The sequence below is a fragment of the Callorhinus ursinus genome, unplaced genomic scaffold, assembly GCF_003265705.2.
Source record: "Callorhinus ursinus isolate GAN/ISIS: 27379988/994484 unplaced genomic scaffold, GSC_fseal_2.0 scaffold6, whole genome shotgun sequence".
NCBI lineage: Eukaryota > Metazoa > Chordata > Mammalia > Carnivora > Otariidae > Callorhinus > Callorhinus ursinus.
The window spans coordinates 75,979,312-75,996,124 of record NW_027397068.1 but is presented as its reverse complement, the minus strand read 5'-3'; positions in this window follow the sequence as shown (position 1 = coordinate 75,996,124).

Sequence of the window (16,813 nt, the reverse complement as noted above, 5' to 3'; positions counted from 1 at the left end):
TTCCAGATTATTTGTAGTCAATATTGTGACTACATGGACTGGTGACAGCCCTTGTCCTCACACAGAGAGTCCAATAATGGAGACAGGCCAGCTGACAGCCAGCTCCATATGATGAGTGCTTTTTGGAGATGTGGAGAGGGACACCTGGACCTCTGGGGAAATCCAGTCAGTCTGACCCAAGAACCAGCACCAGAGCTGGGTAGGAAAGAGTGGCAAGGGTTTGCCCTGTGGAGGAAGTTACTGATGTGCCCAAGGCGAGGACCAGACAGAATGTTTGTACCGGTCGCCACCTTCCAACCCTAAGTGCAGTGGCAATGACTGACTCTACACGTGCCTTGCCCCGCGGTGCTGGCACACTCTCACTCATCACCTTGCTTTGCTTTGCTTTGCTTTGGACTTGGGTTTTTGCAACGGTCTTTTTGCCACATGATTGACTAGAAACTATTTGACAGTCAGAAGGCTGGCTTGTGCCCTCTTAGCACCACTACCAAATACAAGTGGGTGAATACTAATCTGGGAGAAGAGGTGTGGATGAAACCTGGCTTTTATGTCTAGCAACAGCTGAGAAACAGGAGTGTTACAGCTGAAATCTGTGTTCTCCACTGTGCAGTAAAGGAGTTGTTCTGAGCATAAATATTGAGAGGGCATTTCCCAAGCATAACATGTATGTTCAAAGGAGAGGGAGCATAAATGATAGAATCTACGGTCTAACTGCAGAAGGGCTCCTTTTTACTTAAAATTGACTGACTTTCCGTGATGAGCATTTGACTTTGGTGACACACTGAAGAAATAGGAACTTTCTCCTGGGGAGAGTTTCAGCCCATGTTAAAAACAAAGAACCCCATGAGGCCGTTTCTTTTGAGAGTCCAACTTAATTACCAGGCCACCAACACGTGACCACCAGAGGTGACTCCGAAAACAAAGGATGCCATAAGTTAAAACTGCACAGAGCCCATGCCCACTGATGGGCACCCACTCTGTCATCATTCCCAGTGATGGCAAGACCACATGAGCGCGTATGAAATTTTTCTCTAATAATCGGGCTTTTTTGTTTCTTATTTGCATGTTATTCATCCTGTGATGAGTGTGCCTTTCCGTACTAATGCTTGTTTCAGCATTTCAGAGTGTTCACACCCAACACCGATGGAACCGGCTGAGCAGCTGGGGGTGGTAGTGGGTCAGGGGTTCCTTGTGCCCGCCCTACACCTCTGCTCAGACTGTTCACCTGGAACAGCTTCCTCCTCACCTGTGGGGCAAACCTCAGGCGCCCTCTGAAAGGAAGACTCTCCCCATCCTTGCCTCCCCCACGTGCTCTCTGCTGGGACCTCTGTGACTCCTTCTTCCCCACCCCGGCCCATGTGGATTTGTGCTTTGCCTCAGAGCGCATTCTGAGTTCCCAGCTGTCCGTCTGTCTGTTCATGGGTACCACACGCTAGAGCACCCCTAGACTCCTGCCCTCCCTCAGTCCTGTGAAGATTTTGACCTGAAGATTTTCACTATGTGCCTGCTATTCAGACTGTGCTGAGGTTATTACATACGCTTTTGTATTTTGTTCTAACCCCGAAGCACAGACCAGAAAACGGGCTCAGACAGGCTAAATGACAAGCCCCCAGTTATCAGGAGAGTGGGGGCTGACCCTGAGCAAAGGTGCTACTCCCCCAGGCCATGGCTCAACTCCCAGCCCAGCCATTACCCCGGGACCTTACTCCATTGGTTGTATATGCTACTTCATCTTCACTGCATGCTCTGTCTGTGCCACTTCTCTCTGCCCACAAATAGGCCTAATTCTACTGGGGACAGAGAAGAGATAAACTTCTTTGGATCCTGCTACTCCCCTTATCTTTTTTCTTTTAAGGCTGAACATTTTGGAAAAGTGGTAGAAAATTCCCTCCACCCCCGACTGTCCTAACACCTGCTTGCTTCCTCCTCAACACTTCACTGAAAAGACCATCTCGAAAATCCCTTGTGACCTTGTACGGACCAGATCCTCAATCCCCGTGGCATTGTCTCTGTCTTCTCTGTCTTCAGCTTCCCGAAGCACACCAGCCCGGAACTCCTCTGCTCGCTCACCCCCTCAGTGACCAAGGTCTTTGAAATTCACTTTCACACACAGTTTGCCTGCACTTGGCTGTATTCCTCCTCCCAGTCCTCCTGTTGTTCCTGTGGTGTTCGCTTGTCTCTGCAACCCCATCCGTTTCCTCCATGGACCCCAACAGTGGTGCTGTCCCTGTTCTGCTTATGCCGCAAGCCCCTCTTTTCCTTCTCGATGTCCAGCCACCCCACCTTCCCAAAGCTCCCGGAGCTACCCTTGGCTGGAGAGCACCCCTTCTTCCTCTCCAGCCCAACCCTGGAGCTCAGGCAAAAGAATGCCACAGACGAAGCCCAGTGGGAAGTCTCCCAGTACGAAGTCTGGGGTAGAACCTCCCTCACTTGGACAATTGTACTGGCTTTCACTCCACCTAGACTCATTAAGAACATGAGGAGATGTTTGAAGTGTAGAAAATCCTGAAGTACATGGATGAGGTAAGTCATTCATCCATCCAACGATCTCTGTTCTAACTTAATAGAATTAGTGGACACTCTTTGAAACTTGAAAGGACAACTTAGGTCAAATTAAACACTGCTTTTACAAACCTGATAGCTGAAGAATGAGAAATTTTGACATGGTTTTTAAAAGGTCAGGAAAAACTTGCATAAATGCATAATATAAGTTTCTAGCGGAGGAGTGGGTGTGATGAGTACCTAGAGTCTATGCGGCTCGTTGGCCTTGGCCCCGTCCCACTCCTCTGCGGGCTCCTGGTTCTGAGTCCCCACAGGACTGAGAGATCTATGCATATAGGTTACCACTCAATTACACATTACCTCGAAATGTTTGACGTTATCCCATGGATGTCCATTCTATGACTTCAGCTAGATTATAAACTCCTTGAGTTCGGGGCCACGTCTGCCTTTTTTCTACATTCCCCACAAATCCTATTATTGTAACCATTGAGATATTTTAGAATAAACAATAGTAATTAACCTTGAAAAATTTGAAATTATGTCATACTAGTCAACTGTATTTTTTATATTTAAAAGAATGTTGGTACCACCCTCTAGGCTGAATAATGGGCTGCATGGATGGTTGATCTGACCAACTACAGTATTTCATGTGTGCAGGTGTGTGTGTGTGTGTGTGTGTGTGTGCAATAAACTATAATTCATTCTCCTAGAGCTAATCCATTTATAGCTACATGTTAACAGTTCAAGCCAAGCACAAATAGAGACAGACAAAATCATGCTTAAAATTTCCTAATACTACCAGGAGAAATCTTTTATGATAACTTTTAATATTAAGGCTATACAACCAGGGATTTCTGGCTGGCTCAGGTGGAAGAGTATGTGACTCCTGATCTTGGTGTCATGGGCTCGAGCCCTGCATTGGGTGTACAGATTACTAAAAAATAAATAAATAAAACTTTTTAAAAAATGGCTACACAACTATGTGCAATACTAAATCTGAATATGTTGTTTCCCCTAAAACAGAGACCAAGTCTTTGATAAGAAAAATAATCACTTCTGGGTTTTTTTTTTGATATTAGGCATTTTCTCTAACCTAACCCATCATTTGTAAATACTTAGAGGCCACTTCAGCTGTTGTCTTTTAAGGATCGTAGGAGTTTGTAAATTCTCCATTGCAACAAGACTTGTGGGAAATGTGCACTTCTTGATATAATCAAAACTTGCGAGCCCTAAGGAAATGGAAAAGAATCTACAGGGACTCTTGTCCATAGTCCGTGAAACTTCTAAATACTCATTTCCTACACAAACACCCAAGTTCACCAGCTGAATTTTTCACTCTACTGACATCATTATCCTGTGTTAAATTATAAATGGCAAGTTTAAGAGATCTGTTATCATTTTGGATTAAATATAATCCACTGTCTCCCAATTCGGCTACAGTGGATCCTTCCAGACATCAGTGAAGTGAATTCTGGGTTCATGAAACCATATTTACTTGACAGAAGAGAAAATCACAGAAATCGGGATAAGATGTTGGCACTGCATCAATGGTCTCCCTGTGGAGATGACCCATTTCCTTCAGGGAAGATTCTTTCTCAGGCATAATTTCGAGGTTACTTTGTAGACAGGAAAACATCTCAGGACAACAATGAGGGTCTTGCAGTGAGGAAGGAGCCACTGGACACCACAGAGCCCTGATTCTCAGAATATGGCTCTTGGTCAGCAAACGGTGAAAATTGCAAACAATTTTTCAATCTTAAAATTAATAGTGCTGTCATCTTATTTCTTAAAAACCCACATGCTTAAAAAGTATGAAATGCCTGGACTCTACAACAACCTCTGCTTGTTTTTTCTTTCTCTTTTTTTACTTTGAAAAAATAAAAACTTGAACCTTAGAGGAGAAATGGTAAGTACTAACCTAAGTACTTGAAACATACAGTTGAAGTAGAATCTACTCATCTTCTGTCAGTTGTACCTACCGTGGGACTATTCCCTTTATTCTCATCTTTTCTCTCCCCCTTTACCTCTCTGCTTTGAAGAACGAAGAGCTTTACAGAAGGTCTGATTGATTCAAAGAACCAAATGTAGGAGATGCTCTCCCAGCAAAGCCATCTGCTAAGCAGCCAGACTCCCCCAGGCATCTGCTTGTAATAAATACGACATAACACCTCGCGGCAAATCGCATGACCCAGATGCCGGTAGACTCGCTGTTCTCGAACCATTTCCGGGTGATGAGGATTTTAATCTTGGCAATCGTAAATATGGCTTCCACTTTATTTCAGTGTAAGACAATGTTTCTTTTTGTCAATTACGAGGGGTCACATTCTTTTGATAAATTCACACTCTCCTTCGGAAAAGCGACACCATGCCCCACCTTATCATAACCTTTCTTTGCTCTTCGCTTGTACACGGTACAAAATATTTTGAAAGGCACTTAAAGAATTTCTTTAACCTACTATAGAAATATCCCTATGTGCATGAAAAAAAATAAGATCAAACAGCCTCTAGTTTCTGAGCACCCCTGTGTTCCTCTTTCACTAAAATTCAAGAACAATATAACCATAAGCTATACTAAGCGGCTGCTGGGGAAAATGCTATTTCACAGGGAGTCAGTCATCTGGCTATTCCGTACTAATGAATGCCTTCTGCGTGTTTCCTTAGATAAAGCTATGATTCACCCAGCAGATGCACACTGAAGTAGCTCAAAGATCAGAAATGACAAGGAAAAAACATTTAAAAATACAAATGCAGATTGATTATTCCTAAACTCCTTATTCCCGCCCCTCCTATCCCTCTCAACCATGGTGAGCGAAATAAGCTCTTGCATTTTCTGACCAAAGCAGTGCCATTTGAAAAGCTTGCCAGCCGGGATGCTTTAAAATGTTGCTGAATGATTAAACACAAATCCTTAAACGGAGAGAGCTGGTTTGTATTAAATATCCTAGAGCAACGCTGTCTGCCCACACTTGTGCCCATGTCTGGCTGCTGGCTGATAAACGTTGCGGCTTTAAGATGTTACTTATTAGCATGCCTGTATATTTCTACCTCACACAGTCACCCAGGGGTGATTGCTATCTGTTAATTGAATTCTGTGCCAGCAACTGTGTCATTGTGTGCTCGCCATTACAATTTCAAGGATTGTAACTTCATTTCCTATTTACAAATAATAGTGATAAAAATACAAAGTGATGTATTTATGCATTCCCATGTGTGTGATGGGTGTGCATGTGTGTATAAGGATATATATGCACGTATATGCATAAATATATAAATTTAAAGGAGAGTGACTTAAAGTCACAATATATTACAAAAAGACACAATTTATTAAACTAAACATTTCTATCTAGAAACACGCATATCCAGCCACTTGACAGCTTCCTGCTATTGAGCATGGCTGGCGAGTCTACAGAACAGAAGCAGGCATTTTTATTTTTTACACAATAATCAAAACTGACATGGTGGGCAGAATAATCAGTGAACAGTTATGAAACTGCTCATTTACAAACCTGTCTTTTTCCAGGGAGTAGAAGAATAAGCCACAGTGATTGGGTTAGCCCTCTTTGGATTTTCAGAATGTCTGTGTCTGAATCAGGCATTACATGTAATGAACCTCCCGTGAAGAAGAAACTCGGACCCGGGATCAGGATGACTCTTCATCAGCCATGCTGAGTGAGGTGAGGAGGTGGGGTCTGTAGATGTGTTAGAGTCAAGGATCTCAGCCACCCTGATGCCGGACTGACCTCAATTTCCACTCATAGAAAGTGAATCATTTGCTCCCATTTTCTGAGACTCGGCCAATTTCCTAAAGCACTGTGAAAGTTTGAAGTCATGTAGCTAAATAATATGTCTGATAAGAAGTCCGGTTAATTACTGGTAAGAAAGAAAGGTCACTGACCCAACTGACATAACTAATCCAGAAACGATGTTCCGGACAATCCTAACAACCTGAATGATTTCACCAAATTATACAAGAGATATTTCCCAGTTTGGGGAAGATGGAAAGAATGGTTTACGTTTTCTAGGGATAAGTGGTTGAATCGTGGCTATTATAACCACTACCTTTGGTGCGACCCCTAGTTATATACCCATGACCCCTGGTTCTGGATGAAACTTTCCCCTTCAGAAGTCCCAGTGACTATGGGAAGGTCTGGCATATTCCCTTGTCAAAATATATCCTGAGCTTAGAGTTGTGGAATTTCTGGCATCACAGAATATTTGGATTAAAAACACAATGCTTCTTTACCCTTAGACTGAAAGTGGCAAAATAGCAATAAATGAAAAACAATTAATTAAACAAATGGACCAGATTTCTAAGGAATCCAATTTGATCAGAAGACAATTTCTCATTATAAAAACTGGTGTCCCCATCTCTGGGTTAAGCATTGGTCCACATGAGTCTCGGCAGCTCAGGTCCCAGAGAGACATGACAGAGGGAACGGACACTTGCTTTTCTGCACCTACCAAATCCCGGCATTCTCTCTGCCCGACTCTGAGGATCCCTGATGCTTTCTATAGCCCTGTGGCAAGTGCCCAGCTGCCTGCTGAGGTGAAGTACCCCAGACAGAGAACCGCTCACTCTCTTCCCTACAACACAAAACAATTAAAATTGAACAAATTTCCATTCTAGTACTGCAGGTAATGTTTTTAGGTATTGGGGGAAATACAATTTATTGTTTTTCAACCCAATTCAAATAAAAATCAACACTCTACTTTGTAATGCACTGATTTCCAAACCACAGAAAAGACAAAAACAAAACAAGACAGAAACAAAGAAACAAACAAACAAACAAAAAACAAAGAGCTTACAACCAAGCTTATAAGAATGCTTGGGGAGGGTGAGTGGCAGTGTTGGAGAAACAGGAAGATATGGATACAAAAAAAGCGAGGGTCGTAAATAAAAGAGAAAGATTGAATGGTGTTGGGAAGAGGAAAAAATCACAACACACTGGGCGGTGAAAGGACTTATGGAGAGATGGCGTCAATGATTTACCTTGAAAGGAAATTTAAGATTTCAAAAGGTGACCAACAATGTGGGCAGACAACCCAAGCCAAGGAAGCCATGTAAGGAAAGACAGACGGAAGCAGAAGCTGTGGTATACTGTGGCCTGCCAGCACTGGGTTCTAGCACACAGGTAGAAAACAGAGCGAGCTGAACCCTGAGATGGAGGATGAGCCACATCACAAAGGACGCTCCCCGACCAGCCGTGGAGGTGGATCACATGCTAAGTAATAGGGAGCCTCTGACGGCTGTTGAACAAGAGAAGGCTAGGACTACAGATGTGCTTTCAGGACGGTAGTCTGCAAAGTGTGAAGGAGAGGTTGGGCTTCAGGCAGAGAGAAGACAGGTTACCAGCACGGACTATTAGAAGAGAAGCAGAGGGGTGCCAGTCAATGTGGTCACAATGATGCTGCATAACAAACAACCACAAAATTAACAGCAGCACACAACAGTAAGTTTTGGGGTCACAAATCTGCAGGTTGGCTGGGAGTCAGCTGATCTGGGCTTCCAGATAGCTTATACCCTAGGACCAGTGGGCTAGCTCATGCCAGTCTTCCCGGGCAAGGGCAGATTGCAGAGGACAGACATGTACGAGCCCAAGCACATTTTGTGTAAGCACATGTCAAGCCTCTATTGTGTCAGACCCGTTAACCTCCCATTGGCTAAATAAGTTCCCTGGTCAAGCACAGCACTAATAAAGTAGGGATGTCTACCTCTCCCATGGAAATAAGCAAGGGAGTGTGAAAAAGAAGAAAAGATGAATTTCAGGTTTCAAGCCTGGGAAGTTATGATTATTTGGAAGCCACAATCTTAAGTATTAAGAAGAAATTAAATTTGGAGAGGAACATAATGCACCCCATTTTGGATGTATTGAATTTAAAGTGTCACGAGAGGATAGCATAGATGCCCAGGGGGAGTTCTTTCTATAGAGCTAGAACTCAAACAAAAGTCAGGTCAAAAGATAGCTCTGCTGGTCATCTGCATAGAGGCTGGACTCAAGGGATGAATCAGATCTTCCAGAAAGACACCATTCATAGAAGAGAGGACAGGCCCAAAGACAAAGTCTCCGAAGGTTGCACCCAGAGCTCAGACTCCACACACAAGGTTACCTCTGGCAGTTTCTCTTCCCCATCTTGCACGTCCAGCCACTTACAAAATTCTGAACATTGTTTTGCTAGAATGTTCATCAAACTTCTCCTCAAATTTCATTTCCACTGCCACCTTAAAGTTTGATACGAGATAGTAATACATACCATATCCTGTAGAAAGCTGAAAATACAGATTTGGAGTTTAGTAGCAAGAGTCGTCTCTGTAGAGTTGGGGGGAGCTGGAGTTACAGGAAGTGGTTGAGATCACCAAAGAAATAAGCACATGACAGAGCAAGGAGACAAGAAACTCAGGGGAGTGGGTCCCTACATTTTAGAGGCATGGAGAGGAAAAAGAACCAGTAAAGGAGAGTGGGTTTTAGTCAATGAAGACAGAAAAGTAGGACTGTAGGGTGTTGAGACACTAAGGGTAAAGAGATATCTAGGAAGGAAGTGGGCCCACACATTGAATACAATGGAGTAGTAGAAGAAGGTGAGGTCTAGGGAAAAGACACGCTATGGTAGATAGGAAGTCACAAGGGTTTGGAGAGACACTTTCAATAAAATGAATGTGAAAGCCAGACGACAAAGGGTTAATATGGACCGTACTCCCAAGAAGGACTCGGTGGTGGACCCGGAGAGGACCAAGGCAGGACGCAATAACCAAGGGACATTTCCAAATTTTTGCACAATTAAAAAAAAATGGAATCTTTGCATTTCAAGATGTAGTACTTCAGTTAGCTGTGTGAAGTGGGGATCCTGGAGAGAAGCCTTCTAGGACTTTCCTTGTGCGCCATTCCCACACACTGCCTTTTCACACATTCAATCCTAACCTTTCACCAGTTTACACCTAACTAATAAGGGTCGGAGATTTGGCTGGTTTTCTAAAGTCCTCCAAACCCCAATCAAAAATTAATGTTCACTTTCTATTTCCTTGGGACTGAAAGTTCTTCCCATCCTGTTATTCTGTGCTAGCAGTTAGACGTTGTCCATACCCTTTGAGGACCAGCTCCTACCTACTTCCCAGCTGGAGCTCAGAGCAGTCTGTCTCCTGACACTTGCATGATGTGGGTACAAAAGCAAGATGCCAGAGATTGTTAGGGTAATTCAAGTTGATTGCTCTCCACTATGTTTAATATTTTTTAAAGATTCTATTTACGAATTTTAGAGACAGAGAGAGAGAGCACTAGCAGGAAAAGTGGAAAGGAGGAAGGAGAAGGAAAGGGAGAGAATCCCAAGCAGACTCCGCACTGCGCGTGAACCTTGACACGGGGCTCACGGGGCTCAATCTCACTACCCTGAGATCATGACCTGAGCCAGAACCAAGAGGCAGATGCTTTACTGACTGCATCACCAAGTGCCCTTCGACTGTGTTTATGTTTTAGGGCAACTAAAATATGCTCACCAAGAGCACGGGAGAGTTAAAACAAAACTAAATGTTTTTTATTAAACATAAATATCAAATACATCTGTTTAATAAGACATGAAAGTTTTCTGCAGACGATAACAATTATTAACAGGAACATCTACCTGAGAAGCCAGACTGGGGGAAAGCGTGTGTGTGTGAAGGAGAACAGAACACTTGCCACATCTTCACATCTTCTCCATAATAGCAGTGGTAATCAAAGCTACCATTCTGGAGCATTTGCAATGTGGGCGCTTGACATACATAGGTCATCTCACTCAAATTGTTTACCTTTCCAATAAACTATTAATGTTTTTGAATCCCCAGAGCAAAATGCCCCTCTTCTCTGCACACTGATGCCCTTATCTTGTCCCTCGATGTCTGTTCTGTGCCTTTTTCAATATATCTTTTCTAGAGTTGACGTGGAATGGGTGTTTCCATTTCTACCACTCTCTGTGGTTATTTTTTTTTTTTTTTGGTGTAATTACCGTTTATCCAAAAGATTTAAAATCAGAGAATATTAGAATGCAAAGGAACCCAGGAGCCCTCTATTACTCCCCTTTTTCTATTGATTAGAGAACCAGGGCTCACAGAGGCTGAGTTGTGAGCTTACAGAGCTAATTATTGGACGAGAACTCCAGCTTCCTGGATCTAAGTCTAGCAATTGACACATGACCGTTTCATCCCCCACAGCAATTCTGATGCCCATTTGATCTACCACTTGTCCAGCCCCTATCTGATCCTGGGTCAGTGGCTGGACTTCCCAAAGCTGATGTCATTCTGCAGCCAGCATGAGTATGGAAGTAAACCCAACACAAAGTTAGGTAATTCTCAAAGACTGAGTGTGATAAATCTCACTTGCTGAAGTGTAAGATTAGTAGCCATCTGCAAACCAACCCATTGGCCTCCGCCCACCAGGGCTGTTGCTGGCCTTTGGGAGCTCAAGTAGGTCAATCCTCAATGCACTAAATGCACTAAAATGCCCTGAGACGCAGACACATTGCATAGTCCATAAACACAGCAATTAACTCTTCTGCTGCCAAAAGTTCCTCTGCCAGATGGAAAATGGGAGCTTTCCTAGCCAGAAGACAGGGAAAGCCAAAGCTGGTTACCTAGGGGTCCATCACTGCAATTCTTCTGGTCCAGTGGGTTCTGCTAATTATATATTTTCAAAATATGAACATTATTTTTTTACTTTCAGAAGTTAAATGTGATTTGATTTCCATTTTATATTTATGTATTCTTTACTGAACATGCAATATAGCCGTCAACATTAAGGTATCATCTTAACTTCAGTGACTGAGTGGAAGTTTCCGTGAAAATATATATCCACCTATTTCCTAAATATTTACATAATGAGCTATTTAAATGCAAGGGATTCTAATATATGTAAACAACTGCAAATAGCATGTTTGGGAAAATCCAAAACAAAAATGTCCACCGTTACTTGTAATGTGTGATTCATAACTTAGTCAAAGCATATTTTTGAGTTCTTATGCCAGGAAGAACTGCATACTATTGTCATAAGCATAATATATTGTCAAGGCAATTAGAAACCAATAAAGTGAAGGAATGAAAATATAGCATGACAAGGTTGAAGTTATTAAGTGTCGATTACAAATTTTTTCCTTGAATTATATCGTGTGCAACACCCAGAGAAAGATATTTTAAATCATCAGGATCAATCGATCACAACAAAGCCCATAGGAAGTGACTTCACACTTTCTTGTGAATTCTGACAAATCACACAGTACATAGTTTTTGTTCAGAAACATTAAAAATCATATTTCAATTCTCAGTGGTGGTGAAGTTTTTTCAACCAATCAATCAAAATAAGCACTCTCAAAATATTCATTAAAATCAAGTTTAGAGAACCTGCTCAGTAGTACAGGCAACACTGAACTAGCTCATCCTACTTCGTCATGTATTCCAACTTTGCTTCCATCCTTCCTTTTTTTTACTAGAAGAGAAAATGGGAGTTAAAGAGGTGAAGATGGTGGGGGAGGGGTGAAAGTTTTCTGCTCCCGAGAAGCAGTGAGGCTGTATCCACCGAGGAGAGACCCAGAAGAGCTTGCGTTTCGAATCTGCCCCGTACTAATTGCTGCCCTCCAAAACCTCTTTTCACACACAGAGCTGAGACCAGTCAGTTCAGAGCTAATGAGGGACACTGTTGCTGTTGTTGATGGCAAGGACGTGGAAAAAGTTTGGCCAGACAAAAACGTCTTAACTGTCACTGGAGTCCTGCCCTTCCTCCTTTTTCTCAATCACAATAACCTGAAATAACTAACCTGATGAACAGAATGCAGCGCGATGGTTTTTCCCATCTGCTCCGGTCACTGTAATACAGCCTCTCAAAAGCCAAAAGCAAATCAAAATTATAACTGGCCTTGAATTTTTTCGTTGCTTTCCCATGCTCACCTTATTCAAGAGTGTGAGTATTTTGCAAACTAGTTTCTATAAAAAAACCTAAGAGCCACGGTAGTGACTTTGAATGAAGAGAAGACAGTGGGACATCACCCATTACACAGTCCTGAACATGTCCTGTGGCGCAAATGCCACATTAAGGAAGATGGTGCCTTTCTTTGTAAGTGAGGGGGAGCCTGGAAAAACAGCTACATGAGCCAAGCACAGATCTGGTCAGCCAGGATTTGGGGGCGTTTTCCTCCTAAAAACTATCAGACCTATAAAATTCCAATACTTTTATTAGATTTATTTATTTAAGGGGGAGGGGCAAAGGGAGAAGGAGAGAGGTAAGCTCCAGCGGACTCCGTGCTGAGCGTGGAGCCCAACGCAGGGCTCGATCTCACGACCCTGAGATCATGACCTGAGCCAAAACCAATTGGACACTTAACTGACTGAGCCACCCAGGTGCCCCCAAATTCCAATATTTTTAAACCAGAAATACATATACACATACACACACACACACATATATGTATATGTGTATGTATGTATTTTATATGCATATTTATGAATATATATATCTGAGTAGGAGGGGTTCCGTTTGCTGTTTTGTTTTTTTTTTTATTATGTTATGTTAGTCACCATACAAAACATCATTAGTTTTTGATGTAGTGATCCGTGATTCATTGCTTTCGTACCATTTGCTGTTTACAACTCCCAACAATGCAATGAACATTCTGGGATTGTACTTCCCTCCCACAGTGGAAACTCAAGAGCGTATTTTCTGCAGTTACCTGAGGATCACCTGAGATCACCTCATTAACACGGTCCACTCTTCCATAATGGATTTATTAGCACCTCAGTCATTTAATTGACTGAAACGTGAAAATAGAGCTTTTCCCGGACATGCACAATGTTTTTTGTTCTGTAAAATAACAATGGCCTATCACTTCCCCTGTTAAATCTTATAAGTAAAATGCAAATTAACAAAGGCAAAATACAAAAGAAGCACACAAAGAGTTCAAAAGCTTTGAAAGATTCTATAAGAAAAAATTACGAAAACAAACCAACAAAAAAAGTGGCTGTAAGAGCCACTTCTTCCAGCATGTACAGTATTTTCACAGCGAGCTTTCTTTATAGGAAGCCACACGTTTCGACAGGTTCATTTTCCCCGGTCTGTGTCCAAGTAAGTCATTTGTCACATCTGAGTGCATATATTTTGTTCTGGACTCATAAACCCTAGGGAAGGTTCACTTTCTTTTTCATTGGAATTCTTCCCCGATGGATTTTTTCTTTTCTTGCAAAGTAATTTTATACTGCCGGTGGTGTTAGCAATAATATATTAAAAGTTAAATTTATGTCAACATCCCCACATCAACTATCAGATGTTGCTATTAACATTGACATCAAAATCACTAAGAAATTTCCATCATGTAAATTAATTATCAGAATTGTATTGGCATGAATACACGATAACATTATTCATGCAAATAATTAAAAATATGCCCCCTGAAAACAAATTATAATAATAGAATAAAATGTCATTATTGTGGCTTCTCGACAATCCATTAGGCTTGGTTGAGGCACTTAAGACTTCCAGATTATCATAAAGAAGGGGAACAAAATAAAGGCATGTTATCAATGCTAAAATAGAAAGCGTGAGGATGACACAGCAATGGGCCAGGTCACGGTGGTGCCTGAGCCACCTTTTCATGGCACCTCTTCACTATACAATTATCTCCACCATTACCATTGAAAAGAATATTATTGTTATTTTACTACTGCCAATTTTGCATCTCAAAGGACCTCTCACATAGAAAGGTTGCAGTTATTAAAACACTGGTGTTATTCTAGAACGCAGCAGGGGAAAAAACATAATTAACCTGCATGCTCACAGGTTATCTCTCGCTAACCCACAAAAATGTAACTACTACCCCTCAGTGAGCACAGGGAGATCTGGTTCCGGAGTTCACCGATGTCTGCAAACCTTCCCAAGAAGAGAGACATGGCAATGATGGGCTTCAGGCTCCTCTAGGGAAACAATGTCTAACCCCATGGAATTCACATGCTAACAATGTATACAGCAGAGCACTTAGCTCAATGGTAGCTGCTATTAATGACTCATATTTAATGTTGGCTGTGAGGCTAAGTGATCAGTAAGCAACGAAACCGTCACCACACAGAACCTATTTGCACCTCTAAGAATTAGAACCTGTCCCAATCCACTTATAATTTGGGTCTCTAATTCTAGGGAAAGAAGCAAAAATCCACAAGCCGGAGTTGCAATGAATTCATATAAAAATGGAAGATATAACTATGGAAAACACATAGCAATGGTGTTATCAGCTGAGTACTGCAGTGATGGGTAGAGAAAAGAGACATTGTATCAGTTCCCAAGAAAGTTGCTTAGCTAGGTAATAGGGAGCTAATGCTTGGTGGAGTTTGCTTAATGAAGTAGCAAAGCTTCCATCCCTGCTTGGAAGTCCGGCTCCCGCTGCTGTTAGCCTGAAAGCAAACAGATCAAACCTGTACCCTTAACTTTAACTCGTGTTAATAAAATCATGTCGTGTGGCATCTTGCTGGTAACATGTGATGTGTTGTAAGCGTTGTGTTTTTGCCAAACCATCACTTGCCCGTAATTCATGTGAAGCACTGCGACTTAAGAATAGCATACTTTACAAAGCAAAACCAAGAGTAATTTAAATAAATACCTTTCATACTTCATCTTTCAGAGGACCCGTCTATAAACTTACAATTGGGATTTGCCATGTCAGTCAAACATGAATCAAAGAAAGACTCAGAATTTATCCTTAGGGAGGGAAGACACAGACCCGGCCTGTCTGGAATGATGAGGGAACTGTTTGCCATGCTCTCAAAACGGATAGTCTCCTGAAGTTAAGAATATTTAAATTTCCCAAATGCTTAATAAGGAACTGTAAATGGAATCTTGTTCAGAACTCAAAGGCCTAGTCTTACACCACAGAAAGTCACAAGGGTCATAAGAATGAATCTCTCGAAACCTTGGAAAAATTAGAAAATTAATTATGATGGCACACTCTAAGTTAGAAATAAGGGTTACTTTCCCCAAGAAGCTACCTCCAATCAAAAATTCTTATGCATCAGAACTTCCCTGAAAACATGAATGTTCCTGGTAAAAGACAGAGTATCCCCCCACTACTTACTATACTAACTGCCCTGTGCATTTTAAGCAAACCAGTTGTCCAGGACCAACAACAAAATAATACACATTTATCTTTCCTTTTAGTAGGACCTTTTCTTTTGTTGTTAGTTTTAGCAAGAAAAGTAAATGACTCACTAATACATCATGACCCTAAACCCCAGTAAAAGTTGCCAGCCCTTGGTCTTATTCCAGTGGGGGGGGGGGCACTCCTGGAAGAGAAGTAACTCTCACTCCTTCTGTCCTCATATGGTCTGCTGTCCATCTGCTGAGTTGGAGTGACAGCATCTGTGATGACTGTGACCAGCAAACAGGCTTTGGCATGATCGCTTGCTGATAAAGTGGAGAACGGAGGCCAACTCTGCGACACGCTGGGCAGGAAGAAGACGATGGTGAGAACCACACAAGAGAGTGCACAACGAGGCCAAGGGACCAAGTCCCACAGGGACACAGCAGACTCATTCACATCTAAGGAGTCCAGAGAGAGCAAAGCCATGGACGGGGTCCAGTTCTGGTGGCGCCAAGTGGTGAGAACAGGACTCCCAGGCCTGAGCCGGGTCGTGCCGGAAAGCCCATTCAAGCAAGAAAGGGAAGAACAGAAGCATGCCAGTTCCCCAGGGATTGGGGCAGGCAGAAATACGGCCCCCATTCAAGTGGGGTAACAGGGCTGGGCCATGGGGTTGAGGCCCCAGTGGCAGATGGAGAGACCGTGGGCAGTCATAGGACTCAGGTAGAAAAGGCGTGGGCAGCATTTGGCCCTCATGGATGTAGAAGAGCAATGCCGATTAGAGGAGGGTCTTGAGTCTCTAAAGCGTGCGCAGGCCGGCCCAAGGCCAAGTCCACTCACCATAAAATCTGCTGGGAAGCAGAGAGGCAGGAGTGCGGCTGGCCTGCCTGCCTCTAATTAGTCGGGGCAAAGGAGCATGGAAGCCCACAGTCGGCCTCCGTCTATGCCCGCTCTGTGGATGGAGCCTGAAAAGAGCACGAACTGATACGTTTGGGTTTGTGTGACACCACAACTCAGGCGAGCTGATTAAGTCTGGACCATTTGCCTGGGAACAGGGTGGTGTCATTCTAAGAACAGTGGTTTCCTGCTAATCGGCATGCTCTCTCAGGGCAATGCTCCCACAGAGGGCAACGTCCGCCAAGGAGCAGAATGTGCCCTACCTCAACCAGCACCACTTTCTCTCCTGTAAACATATAACCCCTTTAAGAAATAGCAGAATAAATATTTACAGAGA